Source organism: Loxodonta africana, chromosome 7 (genome assembly GCF_030014295.1).
Source record: "Loxodonta africana isolate mLoxAfr1 chromosome 7, mLoxAfr1.hap2, whole genome shotgun sequence".
In the NCBI taxonomy this organism is placed as follows: domain Eukaryota; kingdom Metazoa; phylum Chordata; class Mammalia; order Proboscidea; family Elephantidae; genus Loxodonta; species Loxodonta africana.
Genome location: NC_087348.1, coordinates 86,394,722 through 86,409,572, shown reverse-complemented (window position 1 = coordinate 86,409,572; position 14,851 = coordinate 86,394,722). Strand labels below are relative to the sequence as shown.

The 14,851-nt window shown below is 47.3% G+C and overlaps 1 pseudogene; it reads right to left on the bottom strand.

The window, feature by feature from the left end:
• Positions 1-510: 510 nt before the first annotated feature.
• On the bottom strand, positions 511-1,460 carry LOC100668296 (olfactory receptor 52K1-like; annotated as a pseudogene).
• Between the last annotated feature and the right edge of the window lie 13,391 nt (positions 1,461-14,851).

Genomic DNA, 14,851 nt, shown 5'->3' with positions numbered 1-14,851 from the left:
GGTTTGGTTTTTTAACGGTATAGCCAAAGACTTTCCTCAATTTTGGGAGTGTTGAAGCCTTCTTTTATGAAAATCTAAATTAAAAAAATTTAAACAACTTGCTTTTTCCACTGGCAAATTATTAAAAAGTGAGTCAATTAGAAAATTCCTCAAATTGTTCCAAAATATTCTCTTCTTTATGATTATTTTGAGAACTACTGAGGGGAGGAAAGTTTTTAAGAAAAATGAAATTCCAGTTACTTTCATACTGCTTGCTGTGTAACTATGGGCACTGGTGTTCTTAATAAATGGATAAAGGGAACTCAAACATCAAGTAATTTTGCAATGATAAGTAGGAAAGCAGGGATGGATGAACTTTTTGTACATCTCTTCTGTTTTAGGGGGAGAAAATGGAAAGAGAAGTTTGAGTGGGAGACATGGTAGTGAATGTCATGGGTGTGGCAACCAGTTTCCTTCCTTGCCCAATGCTTGAACAATAAGACAGAAAGCTCTTTGTGTGTGAACAGAGGCTTATGGACCTGCCCTCAGGAACAGCCTTGCCAGGTGCTGCCTGATTTCCTTAGTTTTGGCCCCATAGATGATGGGGTTGACCAGACATGGGAGCAGCAGGTAGAAGGCTCTGAGCAGGTTGTGCACATCCTGGGAGGCTGTGTGGGCCACACGGTAGACAATAGATGAGGACATGGTGGAGGAGTAGACAGTGAAGATGACCAGCAGGTGGGAGCTGCAGGTGTTCAGAGCCTTGGAGCGGGCCCCAGCTGATGAAATTCGGAAGGCAGCATGGATGATGCGGGAATAGGAGGCACCAAGGAGGACCATGTCCAGGACTCTGTTGAAGATGCGGACAGTGAGCCCCACAGTCTTGTTCAGAGAGATGTCCCCACAGGAGAGCTTCATCAGAGCCATGTGCTCACAGGCAAAGTGGTAGATCACATCTGAGCGGCAAAAGTGAACCCGGGAGGCCAGTCCCACTACTGGAGCAACGATGCACGTGCTCCTGGCAGCTGCCACCCCAACCAGGCCAGTCAACAACGGGGTGGTTATGATTTCTGGGTAGCGAAGTGGGCATCAGATGGCAACATAGCGGTCCAAGGCCATGAACAGGAGGATGCTGCAGTCAAAAGCAACGAGGAAATAGATGCAGAACATCTGGAACAGGCAGCGAGGCAGGGAGATGCGAATGAAGTGGGTGGAGAAGCTGAACACCATGGCGGGCACCACAGTGGTGGCAGCACAGATGTTTACAGCCAGAAGCAGGGCAATGAGTGCGTACATGGGCTGGTGCAGCCTCTGCTGGGCGGCCACGGTGTAGATGACTAGGGCATTGGCAGAGATGATCACTAGGTAGAGGCTGAGGAAGGGCAGCACCAGGAGGTGCGGGACTCCTGCAGGCCTGGGAAACCCACCATGAGGAAGCTGGTGTAGGACAGGCTGGAGCTTCCATTGCTCCACCCTGACATCTTCCCTGGGGAGCAAGTTGACTCTGGGAAGAGAAGAGCTGCACGAGGCCTGGTTTCTATACCTTGGCCCTTACCAGGGCCTGCCACAGCTTCACCAGGCTGTCCCACGTGCTTGGATTGTTATGGGTCTGCAATATCCCTATAGAAAAAATGAGTTCATAGTCATAACTTAATGAGATACTCATCTTTCAATAATCTTCATCTGCATTTCAAGTAAATTCCTCAAGGTAGATTTTGGATGTGGAATGACTGGGTCAAATAATGTGAACATTTTTGAGGCTGCCAAATGGATTTCCATGAAAGTTGTAATGATCTTGCCACTGAGTACTGAATTGAATTGATATTTTTTTTGTTTTTTGGTAATTTGATGGTTGAAATATACTATCTCTTTAATTTGCATGTTCTTTTTTGTGAATATTCTGTTCATTTACTTTGCCTGTTTATCTGTTAGGGACTTAGTGTTTTCTGTAATGATTTAAATAGTAAAATTATTATTCCTTTTTTTATCCATTACAAAGATTTTTCCAAATCTTGTAAGTATTTTTATTTTGTTTATGACATTATTTAAGACTAAAAGTTTTAAGTTTATAAAATTCTGGTATTCTCTTTGTGAGTTCTCTTAGTTTTCAGCTTAGAAAGTCCCGCCTTAAATTCAAAGATCAAATAGATAGTATACTATATTTTGTTTTTCTTTAAAATATGGCTTAATTTATTTATATTAAGTTTTTGATCCTCATCAAATTCATTTTAATATGTGACGTGCGGTGATAGTCTAACTTGATTTTTTATCCCAAAATAGCTAAATAATTATCCCTGTACCACTTCTCTACTGATTTGTGTTGTCATCTTTATCCTAGACTAAGTTCTTGTGTGTGATGGGTCTTTCTAAGAGCAATAATGCTCTGTTTGTCTGTTCTTGTGCCAGTACTGTACTATTTTTTAAACAAAAGCTTTGAAATATAATCTCATACCATATCATTCACCCTCTTAAAATGTACAACTCAATGTTTTTTAGTATATTCACAGAGTTGTGCGACCACCACCACAATCAATTTTAGAGCATTTTCATCATTCCACATAGAAACTCTGTACCCATCAGTAGTCATTCTCGACTTCTCCCAGCCCCTTCAACCCTAGTCAACTACTAATCTACTTTCTGTGCCTAATGGTTTGCCTATTCTAGGCATTTCATATAAACGGAATCATAACATACATAGTCTTTTGTGATTGGCTTCTTTCACTTAGCATAATATTTTCAAGGTTCTTTTTTAAGACTGAATAATATCCATTGCAGGAATATAACACGTTCTGTTTATCCATTCGTCAATTGACGGACATTTGAGTTGTTACTACTTTTTGGCAATTTTCAATAATGCTGCCACAAACATTTATGTATGCTTCCTGATATGCACCCCCTTAGCTTGCACAGCTCTAACAACAAGGAGCTCATTACTGTATCTTGAGACCATCTTTCTTTTAAGCAAATGTGGCTTCGCTTAGATGTCTTTCCCCACCTAGGGCTGAAATCTCTCTTTCTCCCCTTGGCCCTAGGCCTAACCTCTGTTAACTCAAAGCTCTGAGAAATATTTGTCTTCTTTGGGTTGTCTTGATAGGAGGGAGCAGAAGGAAAGCTAAGATGTTTTTGAGGGCCTACCATATTCTGGACTCCGTTAAGTGCTTTCACATGTATTTCCCCCCTCACAACCTGTAACATCTCTATTAGGCAGGCATTATAACCAAGAGTCAGACATAGGAAGTCATTCTTCATTCATTCATTGTTCATTTAACATTTAAAAAATATTTATTATGTACCAGGCACTCTGCTAGGCACTGGGGTTTCATGGGTGCACTTGATGTGATTTCTATGCTCATGTTGCTTTGAGTCTAATGAGGAAGAGTCAGAGTGCTATGGGAACTAAGAGGATTCTTTTAATTCAGCTTGTGGGACAGGGAAGAATTCTCAGAAAGGACGTCTAAGCTGAGAGTCAAAGTTCAAGTTAGGTAGAGGAAGGGAGGCAAGGGTGCAAATAATTTAATGACACAAAGCCGACAAGTAGTGGGGTGGTATTAAAACTTCAAAGGCCAGGTCTCTCTCACTGTGGTACCTCAAGGGACACACCTGGGCTTTTGAGGAAAGTCTCATGGAAAAAAAAAAAAAACTTGTAAGAACCAATTGGATGGGAGAGTAGAAGTGAGGGAATGTACTAAACTCCTGCTGATTTTCCACCACTAACTGCTTCTCTTGAAATTCCTTTGGTTTCTACAATATTGAATTCTCCAGGGTCTCTATGTATGTCTTCGACTGTTCCTTCTCTGTTTTTTTCCCCACATGGGATTTCCTGTTTCTACCTTCCCCTTAAATATTGTTCTTCAAGGTTTCATCCTTAACCCCTTTCTCCCCTCTTCTCTCAACCTGCCCATTCTTGTTCACTCTCAAGTTATTAACCACCATCTATATAAGCCGATGACTCCCAAATTATTGTTTCTATTCCAAACTGCCCTCCTGAGATTCAGACTCATATGTCCAATAGCCTACCATCCTTTGTTCTTTATTCCAGTTAGAGGCACAGCCATCCATCCAGTCTTTCAGGCTTGAAGGCAACCCTGATGCTTGAATGACTGAAGAGCAAACTTATGGGGGAATTTCTGGCTAAGGTTGGGGATTAACATCACTGAGCACCCTAGGAGGAAACTTCAGGAAGGGAACTCAGTGCCACTGCTCAGGGATTGGACATGGTGTCCAGAGTTACTGGACATTTTTCTATACTTCCTGCATCTGTAGTCTTTGACCTTCTCCTCATCTTGGCCTCTGCCCATCCATATGGTGGAAGGTCCATCTTTGCCTTGCTCTTGCCACAAGGGCAGAATTACGGTAGGGAAAATGTGTACCAACTCTGGGGTGAACTGGGACCTTCTCAGGATTCATGGTGAATGAGAGGAAAGAGTGTCTACCCCAGTCCTTGATGCCCTTCTGGGCTAACCCCCAGAGCTGATACTTACCGGAGCACAGTCGAGCAGGATCAGAGAGAACCAGTGGGGCTCCCTGAATGCAGTTAAATGCACTCCTATTCCTCCCCCCATGGGAACCCAGGCTTGGGCTCAGCCAATGGGCAGTGCCCTTCCACAGAAGCTGAAATGACTGATCTTTGGCCTCCTAGGATCTCAACAGAACAAGTTTTTGGAGCCCAGCTCTGCTGACGCCCAGCCTATGCCTTTTCTCCTGGCCTGTGTTGCTTAAGATCCTTGCTTCAGAGCTAAAGTGGAATGACTTAACATAGACAGGGGAAAATCAGACCGCACACCCCAAACACAGCCTGCAGCCCACTCCAGTGGCAGCTGTTCCCAAAGCAGGCTCAGGGAGTGGACTGGAGGATGTTGGTCAGGCCAGCAGGCAGCCTCTAAATGTCAGTAATGAGGAGCCAACAGGTCCAAGAAACTGCAACTTTTTTTGTGCACCTACTATGCGGGGATTTTTGAAGGATAAGCAGTACTTATATGAAGTTTATGGGAGGAAGGGAGAAGATGGAAGCTTGAAAATGAGGTTGTAAGAGGGCCTGTTGAAATGAGGATTTTACTAGAGGTGGGTTATCAAGGGTAAGAGAGTTTAAGTGACCCATCCAAGGTCACTCAGCAGGATCATGGCAATGCTGAGATGGGTCATCTGACTCCAGTCTAGCTCTCTCCATTCATCCCTCTGCCAGTCTTTGCTCTGGGCCCAGTAGAGGTGCAGATGGGATTGAGTGAAGGCTTTATGGAAGAGAGGACATTTGAACCAGACCTGGGAGGAGAGGCACAGGCAGAGGAGGTGGTGGAGGGCATGGGAGGGCTGAAGCTGAGGCTTGACCTGAGGGGTAGGAGTGGTGATGTCAGGGGGCATGGGGATGTGTGACTGATCCCAAAGCCTTGGGTGTGGGAGGAGATAGGAACCAAACAAGACTGTGTGGTTTGGAGCCCAGGAGTCCCTCCTAGGGCATCTGGTTTGGGTTTGCTTCAGCCTTGGTGGGGTTGAGGTGGTGGCAGAAGTTGTCAGAGTTGTCCAGTAGACAGCCATGGTTGCAGGGCAGCATCGGGATCCCCCTGAACCCTGCTCAGCCCACAAACCCAGGTGTGAGGTTTGCAAAAAAGGACTTCCTTACATTGGGCTGAGTCTGCCATATGTGACCCCCTGGACTCTACTATCTCCTCCCTGGGCAGCCCTGGTGACCATGTTCTTCTCACTGGGGTGCTTGGGCCCTCCAGTTTGTCCATGACCTTCCTGCAGTGTGGGGCCTGGGCATGGAGGCATAAGCCCAGGTAAAGGGGTCTCTACCCTCCTCAGTTCTGGGCATCAACCTCCACTGTGCCCCCAGGACTGTGATGGCTCTCACTGGACATGCCACTGGGTCAGCTCACACCGTGGCCAACCCAGACCTCTGAGAATGGTTTGCTTGCTCTGCTTAAGCCTCTGTATTAGTTTCCTGGAGCTGTTGTAACAAATCACCACCAACCTGGTGACTTAAAACAACAGAAATTTATTATCTCACAGTTCTGGGGGCCAGAAGCTTGAAATCAAGGTGTCAGCAGGGCTTTGCTCCCTCCGGGGGCTCTAGGGGATCCTTCTGGGCCTCTTCCAGCTTCTGGTGGTTCCAGAGGTTCCTTGGCTTGTGGCTGCATCCCTCCAATCCCAGAAGGTCTTCACATGGCCTTCTCTTCTCTGTCTCTCCTTTGTGGGTCTCTTATAAGGACACTTGTCCCTGGATTTAGGGTCCACCCAGGTAAACCTAGATGGTCTTTTTTCTTATCTTGAGATCCTTAATTTAATTACATCTGCCCCAACCAGTTGCCATTGAGTTGATTCTGATTCATGGCGATCCCATGTGTGCCAGAGTAGAACTGGGCTCCGTAGGCTTTTCAGTGGATGATTTCTCAGAAGTAGATCACCAGGCCTTTATTCCGGGGTGCCTGTAGTTGGCTTGAACCTCCAGCTTTTTAGCTAGCAGACAAGTGTGTTAACTGTTTGTACCACCTAGGGGCTCCCAAGTATGTCTGCAAAGACCCTTTTTCTGAATAAAATCACATTAACGAGTTCCAGGGATTAGGATGTGGATATATCTTTTTTGGGGCCAACATTCAGTCCACGACAGCCTCCATATGTGACGTGCAAAAGAATGAGAGAGGAATAGTGAGGATGGCTTGGCCTGGGTAGGCTCTGGGTGGAGATGGGTAAAGTAGGAGAGTGTGTATGTAAAATGCTGGATGGAGGAGCCAAGGGTACTGCTCCAAAGAAGCTATCTAGTTTGGGTCATAAAGTCCTTGATTCCAAAGTTCAGCTCAGAAGAGTGGAAACTCAGCCCTTGAAACCCAAGGGCTTTCCATATGGGGCAAGGCTAATCCAGAAAGTCTTCCTGGGGGAGATGATTTTCAAGCCTCAATCGTTTCTGAGTTATAACAAGAGCAAATTAGACACAGAGACACACATGGGGGAAGACATGCTGTGTGAGGATCTTCTACTAGTAGAGGAACACCAAGGAACCAAGGAATACCTGGGGCTACCAACAAGGATGGAATCAAGATGACCGAGACCCTAATTTGGACTTTCAGCCTCCAGAGCTGTAAGGAAATAAAATCCTGTGCTTTAAAGCCACCCATTCATGGTATTTGTTGCAGCAGCACTAGGCAACTAAGACATTGAATCAAAGCTGCTTTCTGATGAAATCTGCAGCTCTGCACACGGATGGGTAAAACATTTGGCTTTGCTCTCTGGCACTGATGGTGGAAATCTTGGCACATGGAGTATGCGGGGAGGCTTTTGGACATAGGAGCCTCATTGAAGCCCCTGAAATCTATCTCAGTGGTTCATCTACTCCTTTGTCTCTGGGCAGGGCTCATCAGAGTGTCTAACCTTGGATCTCTCTTTCTTCCTCTGCCCCCCAACCCAGTGCACGGGGCCTTGGTGTGCACTGATGGCAGGTGGTGTGGAGAAATGAGTCAGGAAGCATGAGACCTCACACAGATTCTAGGGCCTGTCTCTGGGCCTCTGTCTCCTCTTCCATGAGAGGAGAGCACTGAACTGTGTAACTGCTCCAGGTCTTTCTCCTCCTAGGTCAAATGCCTGATGCTTCTAATGAACTTCACATAATTTAGAAGCCGTTTTAATGTTTCTCAACTGATTTCATTTTCCCAACACGCCTGGGTGGTAGGTGGCACCACCCAACTTTACAAATGAGGAAATCGAGGCTTGGAGTATGTGTTCTCACAGGTGCTTGGTAACAGAACCAAGGCTGAAGCTCCTCATGTTCCCTGAACTTGCTTTAGTGCTCAGGAGTGGGGCAGGGAGAGGGGTGGAGAAAGGCTGGGGAGCTAGAGGGCCCCTCAGCATCGGAGAGTGCTGGGGCAGATTCTTCTCTCCACATGTAGTGCAGGACTAGCTGGGTCCAACATCCCTCAGCCCAACATCCCCCTAATCTCTCTGGGTCCACTCTTGAAAATGGGTCTCTATTGTCTCAGGCAGATCCCCTGGGCATATAAGCCTTGGCTCCTCCTCTGGGGAAGGGGCTGTGAAATTGTCCATATGGCGGCAGGCAGGTAGGCCCCTAGCCCAGGTGAAGAAAATGCCTTTTTCAGCTCTCAAATCTTTCCCCATGCAGGGAGGGAGCAGCTCTCTCCATAGAGGCCTTGCGGGACCCAGCCCTGCCTTGGTCTGACAAGAGGTCTTTCGGCAGGGGATGGAGGGCACAGCTGGGCTGGCCCCTTCTTCCATCCAGGGTGCTTCCCTGCACCAGGTGCTTTTCTGTGTAAGCCTCCTTCTCATCAGGAGACTCACCTGTCGATCCATTCTTTGACCTCAAAAGGAAAAATTCAGGGTCCTGAGGAGAATGAGGCACCAGCTGGCTGACTCTGAATGGCCTGTCCTGATTTGTCTGAGCCTGGGGTCTGACTTTGAGAAGCCCTGGGCACTGGACCCTTGTTATCAGCGTGACTGGAGGGCTGCAGTCTCTCCTAGGCTCCCTCATCAGCCCCTTCCTTGGCTGGACAGGAAGGAATGGTCCATTTAACTAGCTCTTGCCCTGGCTGGGTTCTGCACCTGCAGTGTCACATGCCATATTTCATGTAAACATCATACCCTTCTAGCAAGGTAATGATCATTAACCCCATTTTACAGATGAAGAAAGTGAGGCACAGAGAGGCTGCAAAAAAAAAAGAAAAAGAAAAAATTGACAGAGTTGAGGCTTGATGTCAAGTCTGGTTCTGATTCCAGGCTCTTCCCCCTAGAAACTACTTGGCCCAGGCCCCAGGCTGCTGGTAGCCTCCCGCCCTCTGCAGGAATGGGAAACGGGGAAAGGAGTCACTATTGACTGAGTCCACTTGGGCAGGGGTCACGTTGAATGAATGTGTGGCTGAATCATAGCACTTGCTCAGAAGAGGGAGGCTTAGCTGAGAATCCACTGGCCTGACAGCCCAGAGATCTGGGTGCTGGGCCCAGCTGGTCAAGGCCTTTCTGTGTGACCCTGGGCAGGACCCACTCCTTCATGGGTCTCATGTGCATAAGGAAGGGATGGGGATTCAGAAGGTCATTGGGCTGAACCCACAGCTTTAAGAAACAAGACTGCAGGCCCGAAGACCTCAGGCTGTGGGCAGTGGGAAATCTGGAGGGAGTGATATGGCTCCTAAGTGTGCACTGTGTGGGAGGGGCAGGTGAGGGGCCATATAGAGTTGGCTTTCTAGGAAGCCAAGAGGTTTCAGGTCCCTACTGGACATGTAACACTCCCCCCAACCCTGTGCAAACAAGTCATTTGGCAGTGGGGTATCTTTGGTTCCTAAGTGAAGCATTGGGAGCAGCCTTTCCCTCCACTGGATTCCCCACTGAGGATTCATGGACTGGGGCCCTTGACTTCTGCCTGTTGATTTGGCTTTCCTCTGCGGTCTAACCTCTGGGCCTGACCAGGCGCAGCCTGCATTGCCCAGAGTAGCCACAAGGTGGCACCCAAGTACCACATCAAGCTTTGGTTGGCTGGGCTCAAGACTGTTGGAGGGACTGTGCCTGTGGGAGGGTGAAGTCTCTGCCTGGCAGAAATGGTCAGTTTCAGGTGCCTCATTCTCATTCATCTCTGGTGCACCCCTTCCCATCCCCCACATTGCCTGGGCTCCAAGACTGTGAGCTTGAGTCGATTGGGCCATGCTAGCATCAGAGCCTATGGTAGGAGACCTGGGATCCAGTTCTGGCTCTGTGTGATCGTCTGTACCTCAGAATGCCCTTTTGAAAAATGGGCATAATAATAGCACTAACCTCATATCATTCATTCTTTCATTCAAAACATACGTAGTGAGCACCTACTAGGCTAGGTGTAATATACAATTGCGAACAAGCAAAACCTCACATGAATGTTATGAGGATTAAAGGAGGTACCAACAAACGATTAGCTGCTGTTGAGTTGATTCTGACTATGGCGACCCCATGTGTGTCAGAATACAACTGTGCTCCATAGGGGTTTCAATGGCTGACTTGGGAAGTAGATTGCCAGTTTTTCTTCCCAGGTGCCTCTGGGTAGACTCAAACCACCAACATTTTGGTTAGCAGTTGAGCATGTTTAACCCTCTGCACCACCCAGGCACTCCATTAACACACAGTATGGACTCTAAATGTTAGCTAAGACTTTAATTCTCACAACAACCCTATGTTGTTGGTCCTATTATTTCCCCAGTTTTGGGAGGAGGAAACAGGTAAAGGCATTTGCCCATACTACCACAAGCAACAAAGCTGAGATTTGAACCTGGGGCGTCTGGTTCTAAATCTGACTCTTGCTGGCTCCCACATTTAATTTGGGCTGGGGTGGGAGGGGCAGTGGCGTGACTCCACTGAGCTTCCTCCAAATCTTTCCCAGGGGAACTCGGACCGACCTGGGTTCCTTCCTCAGACTTTCCCTATTCAGATCTTTAGCCTCCTCCCTACCCTTCAGCCCCTACCTACTCCTCCTGCAGTTTTAGAGATGGCAGGGACTGGCAGATTTGGCCACCAAGGCATCACCAATGATTCAAGAGTCCTAGGAGGGTCCCTAGGTGGTACAAATGGTTAACACACTCAGTTGCTAACTGAAAGGTTCGAGTCCACCCAGAGGCACCTCGAAAGAAATTAGCCATTGAAAACCCTATGAAGCACAGTTCTACTCTGACACACGGGGTCCTCAGGAGTCAGAATTGACTTAACGGCAACTGCTTTGTTTTTGTTTTTAGGAGGCTGTCAGGCCCAGCTTCCTTCTCCTACTTATTACCTGAGGTCAAAGCCTGCCAGGGAAAGGAGACCAGAGATACCCAGCCCTGGCCCCAGGCCTGGCCCCAACATGAACATCTATCACATTGAGGTGGGACTACCGAGCTCAGACCTTTCCTAAGAGTCTCTGATGGGGGTGCATCTAAGAATTTCTATTTCAGAGATATTTCGGGGTGCCCAGCTGACTGGAAGGGGAATGAAGGGCGTGTCTTGAAGTTGTGTTTCCATAGCAAGCTCTCTGTTTCTGCTTGGCTGTGGGTTTGTTTGGAGGGTGGGACAGGGGTAGGCAAAGAAGCAGCAGAAAGGGGGCCTCCTTTAAGCAGGGAAGGGCAGGGGAGAGAGTGCCCCCCACTCCCTCTGTTGGCCCCCAGCCCATGTTTCCCCTTCTGCAAGAATTTTGGGTGTTTCCTGTTTGTCTTGCTGACTCACTCTTGTGAGTTCCCTGGGAAGAGACAGGGTCGGCCTAACACATCTCCCCCTCTGTCTGGCTCCAGCGGGCATCAGTGAACCTGTGGGGGAATGGCTGAATGGTGAGAGGGCTCAGGAAAGGCTGCTGCTTCTGCTGAGGTGCTCGATCATTCTCTGGGCAAAAAGCCCTGGATTCATTCTGGGCTTGGCCACCCACCAGCTGACTCAAGGTCTCTGAACCTCATCTTTTTTTTTTTTTAATCTATGAAACAGTAGGAATATTTTTGTACCACTCTAGAATTTGTAGACTACACTTACCTACGTTATCACACTTGGTTCTCACAATAACCTTGGAAGGCAGGTATTGCTGTCCCCATTTTACAGATGGTAAAGCTGAGCTTAGAAGGGTTAGGTGAGGTCTCAGACTGACACCAGACCTGTACTTTCCCTACCACAGCACCAGCCACGTGCACTTATTTTCTTGTCTCATTTTGCCCCCCACACTCTAAGCTCTGGGAGGGCAGGGAGAACATCCAATTGACATTTTAACATAATAGACTTTATTTTTTTTTTAGAGCAGTTTTAGGTTTACAGAAAGATTGTTAAGAAAGTACAGAGTTTCCTTCTCCCCCCGTACACAGTTTCTCCTATTATTAACATATTCTGTACATGCGGTACATTTTGTACAATTGATAAACCAACATTATCATCAACGTCATTTACGTTAGAGTTTACTCTTGGTGTTGTGCAGTTCTATGAGTTTTGACAAATGCTTAATGTCATGTGTCTACCATTACAGTATCAAAAAGAGTACTTTCACTGCCCTAAAAATGCCCTGTGCTCCACCTAGTTATCCCTTCTCCCTCCCCCAGGCCCTGGCAACTTCTTACCTTTTTACTATCTCCATAGTTTTGCCAGAAACCCTGGTAGTGTAGTGGTTAAGAGCCACGGCTACTAACTAAAGGTCAGCAGTTTGAATCTACCAGGCACTCCTTGGAAACTGTATGGGGCAGTTCTACTCTGTCCAGTAGGGTCACTATGAGTTGGAATTGACTCGATGGCAACAGGTTTTGTTTTATAGTTTTGCCTTTTCCAGAATGTCATATAATTGGAATCACATAGTATGTAGCTATTTCAGACTGGCTTCTTTCACTTAACAATACGCATTTAACATCCCTCTATGTTTTTTTTTTTTTTGGTAGCTTGATAGCTCATTTCTTTTTATCTCTGATCTAATTAACATTTGAAACTCCAGGACCTGGGACAGAGCTTGGCATGGATGAAAAGAGCACAAATACATAAATTTTGCTTTTTTAAAGTTAGGTTTATTGAGGTTTATTATGAGTTTTGACAAATGTATACAGTTATATAACTACTATAACAGTCAAGACACAAGCGATTCCATCACCGCATAAAGTTTTCTGGTGCTATTTTGTAGTCAACTCCCTTCCCTCACTCCCAGCCTCTGTTAACCACTGATCTGTTTTTTTTGTTTTTTAATTGTACCTTTTTTTTTGGTTTTACCTTAGATGAAGGTTAACAGAGCAAATTAGTTTCTCATTAAAGTTAATACATCTTATTTTGTGACACAGTTGCCCACCGCATAACATAGCAACACTCTCTCTCACCTTCTTGACCTTGGGTTCCCCATTACCAAATTTCCTGTCCCCTCCTGCCTTCTCATCCTTTGCCCCTGGGCTAGTGTGCCCATTTAGGCTTGTTTTGTTTTATGGGCCTGTCTAATCTTTGGCTGGGGGGTGAACCTCAGGAGTGCCCTCAGTACTGAGTTAAGGGCAAAAATATTTTTTGAACTGCTGACTCCAAATTCTGTACTTTATTTATTCCATGAAGCTCTAAAATGGTATTAATCACTGTCATTTAATGAACAACTTACTCTGGATGAGGCCTGGGATAGGCATTTCATATACATTGTCTTGAACCTCACAACTTTATAAAATAGACACTAATACTATCTCCAGTTTACAGATGAAGAAACTGAGAAGTTAAGCAACTTGCATAAGTTTACACAGCTAGTTAAATGGCAGAACTGGGATTTGAACCCAATTAGTCTCCCTGCAAAGCTAGTATTCTCTACAGTGAAAGGCTGTATGAGGCAGGCAAGCTTCATGTCTCTGAGTCTCAGTTTACCTGTCTATGAAAGAGGCACAGTAATGCCCAACCTCATGGGGTTTTTCTGAAGAGTAAATAAGCTGATGCATATAAGATGTTTGGCTCTGAAATGTAGTGTTTATCACTATCATCATCTTTACATCATCTTTCTTCCCTCCTGTGGCCGGTGTGAGGAAGAAATGCCCTAATGAACCGCTGTGAACTGCTGTGTGGGGAAGGGCCCATCGTCAAGTCTACAGTCAGCCATCTTTTATCTGTCAGGGCTGAGTGCCCAGGCCCTGGATATGGAGGAGGCTGCTGCCCCACCAACTGTCCCGGGATGGGGTGGGGAGTGAAGGATAAGCTGGGACAGGCCTCCCGTCAGGTCGAAAACAACCGTGAGACTCTGGGGAGCCCAGCAGCGCCTCAGACCTCTGCGCTGCGGCGGAGGGTTACACCAGCCCCAGCGGAGCTAGGCACACCTGGGCTGTGCAACCTGGAGAAGCCTGGGCGCCAGCAGGGACCTCTATGCCCCAGGGTTGGGAAAAGTTTGGGCCGCTGAGGAGAAAGTTGTGGCCGCACGGGACAAAGTTGTGGCTGCTCAAACTTTTCTCTCTATGAGCTCATCACGCTTTGTCCCCAAGGCTGGTGGAGTGATTCGAGACCAATTAGGCCGTAATGAGCTGGACCTTGGTGGCCTGCCGAGCTCCTGGACACCCGGGCTCAGCTGGACACTTGGGGCCCAATTACAGCAGCCGGAGGCCGTCGTGGGGTCCAGTTGCACCCTGGCCCCAAGGAGATGAGCGGGCCCCCAAGTGCCCACTTCTGCTCGCCTGGCCAAACTTTTAATGAATGGAAATGGCTACTTTTCTCTCTAGACTGTGGCCCAGGCATACCACCTGAGTCCTGACCGCTCTCTCCTTAAAGGGCCAGAGCAGTTTCTAGAGTAAAACTTGCTGCAGTTTAAATCGATTGGTCACTTGACAGAAGGGTCATGTGGGGTCTAGACGCTGACCCATTGTGTGACCCTGGGCAAGTCACAGCCCTCTCTAGGCCTTAGGTCTCGGGGATAATGCTCACAGGTTGGCGTGAGGCACGGGTGAGATAATGCTTGTTAAAAAGATTAAGCAAACTGCGAAGTGCTAGTCAGGTGTGAAAGGTCATTATTGTCCTTAATTTTTAGCCTGGCCAGGCTACTGACCCTGACCCCCACTCCTAGCTTAATTAGTCAACTCTGACTTGGGTGTTCACAGAGGCAGCAGTGTGGCCCATCCCTGTTCCTCTGGTCCCTGCCCTGTCCTCATCTCCTGGCGGGGCCAACCCAACAACCTCAACTTTTCTAGGTTTCTCGTGGCCCAACTTCCCCTTCCCTTTTTCCTCAAATGCCCCTTGCAGACAGGTGCCACAGAGAGTGTAAGAGTCCTGATATTAGCAAGTCCATTCCCTTGCTGCACAGATGGGGAAACTGAGGCCCAGGGAGAAGCATGGGCTGAACCTGGGATCTTTCTCTTTTTGGGGGGGTTCAGTTACAATAAATCTTTATGCACATATAGGGCTTTGAGTCTCTTTTGGCCTTCTTGTCGACCCAGTTGAGGATGGGTAGGCAGGCATCCATCCATTCATTCAT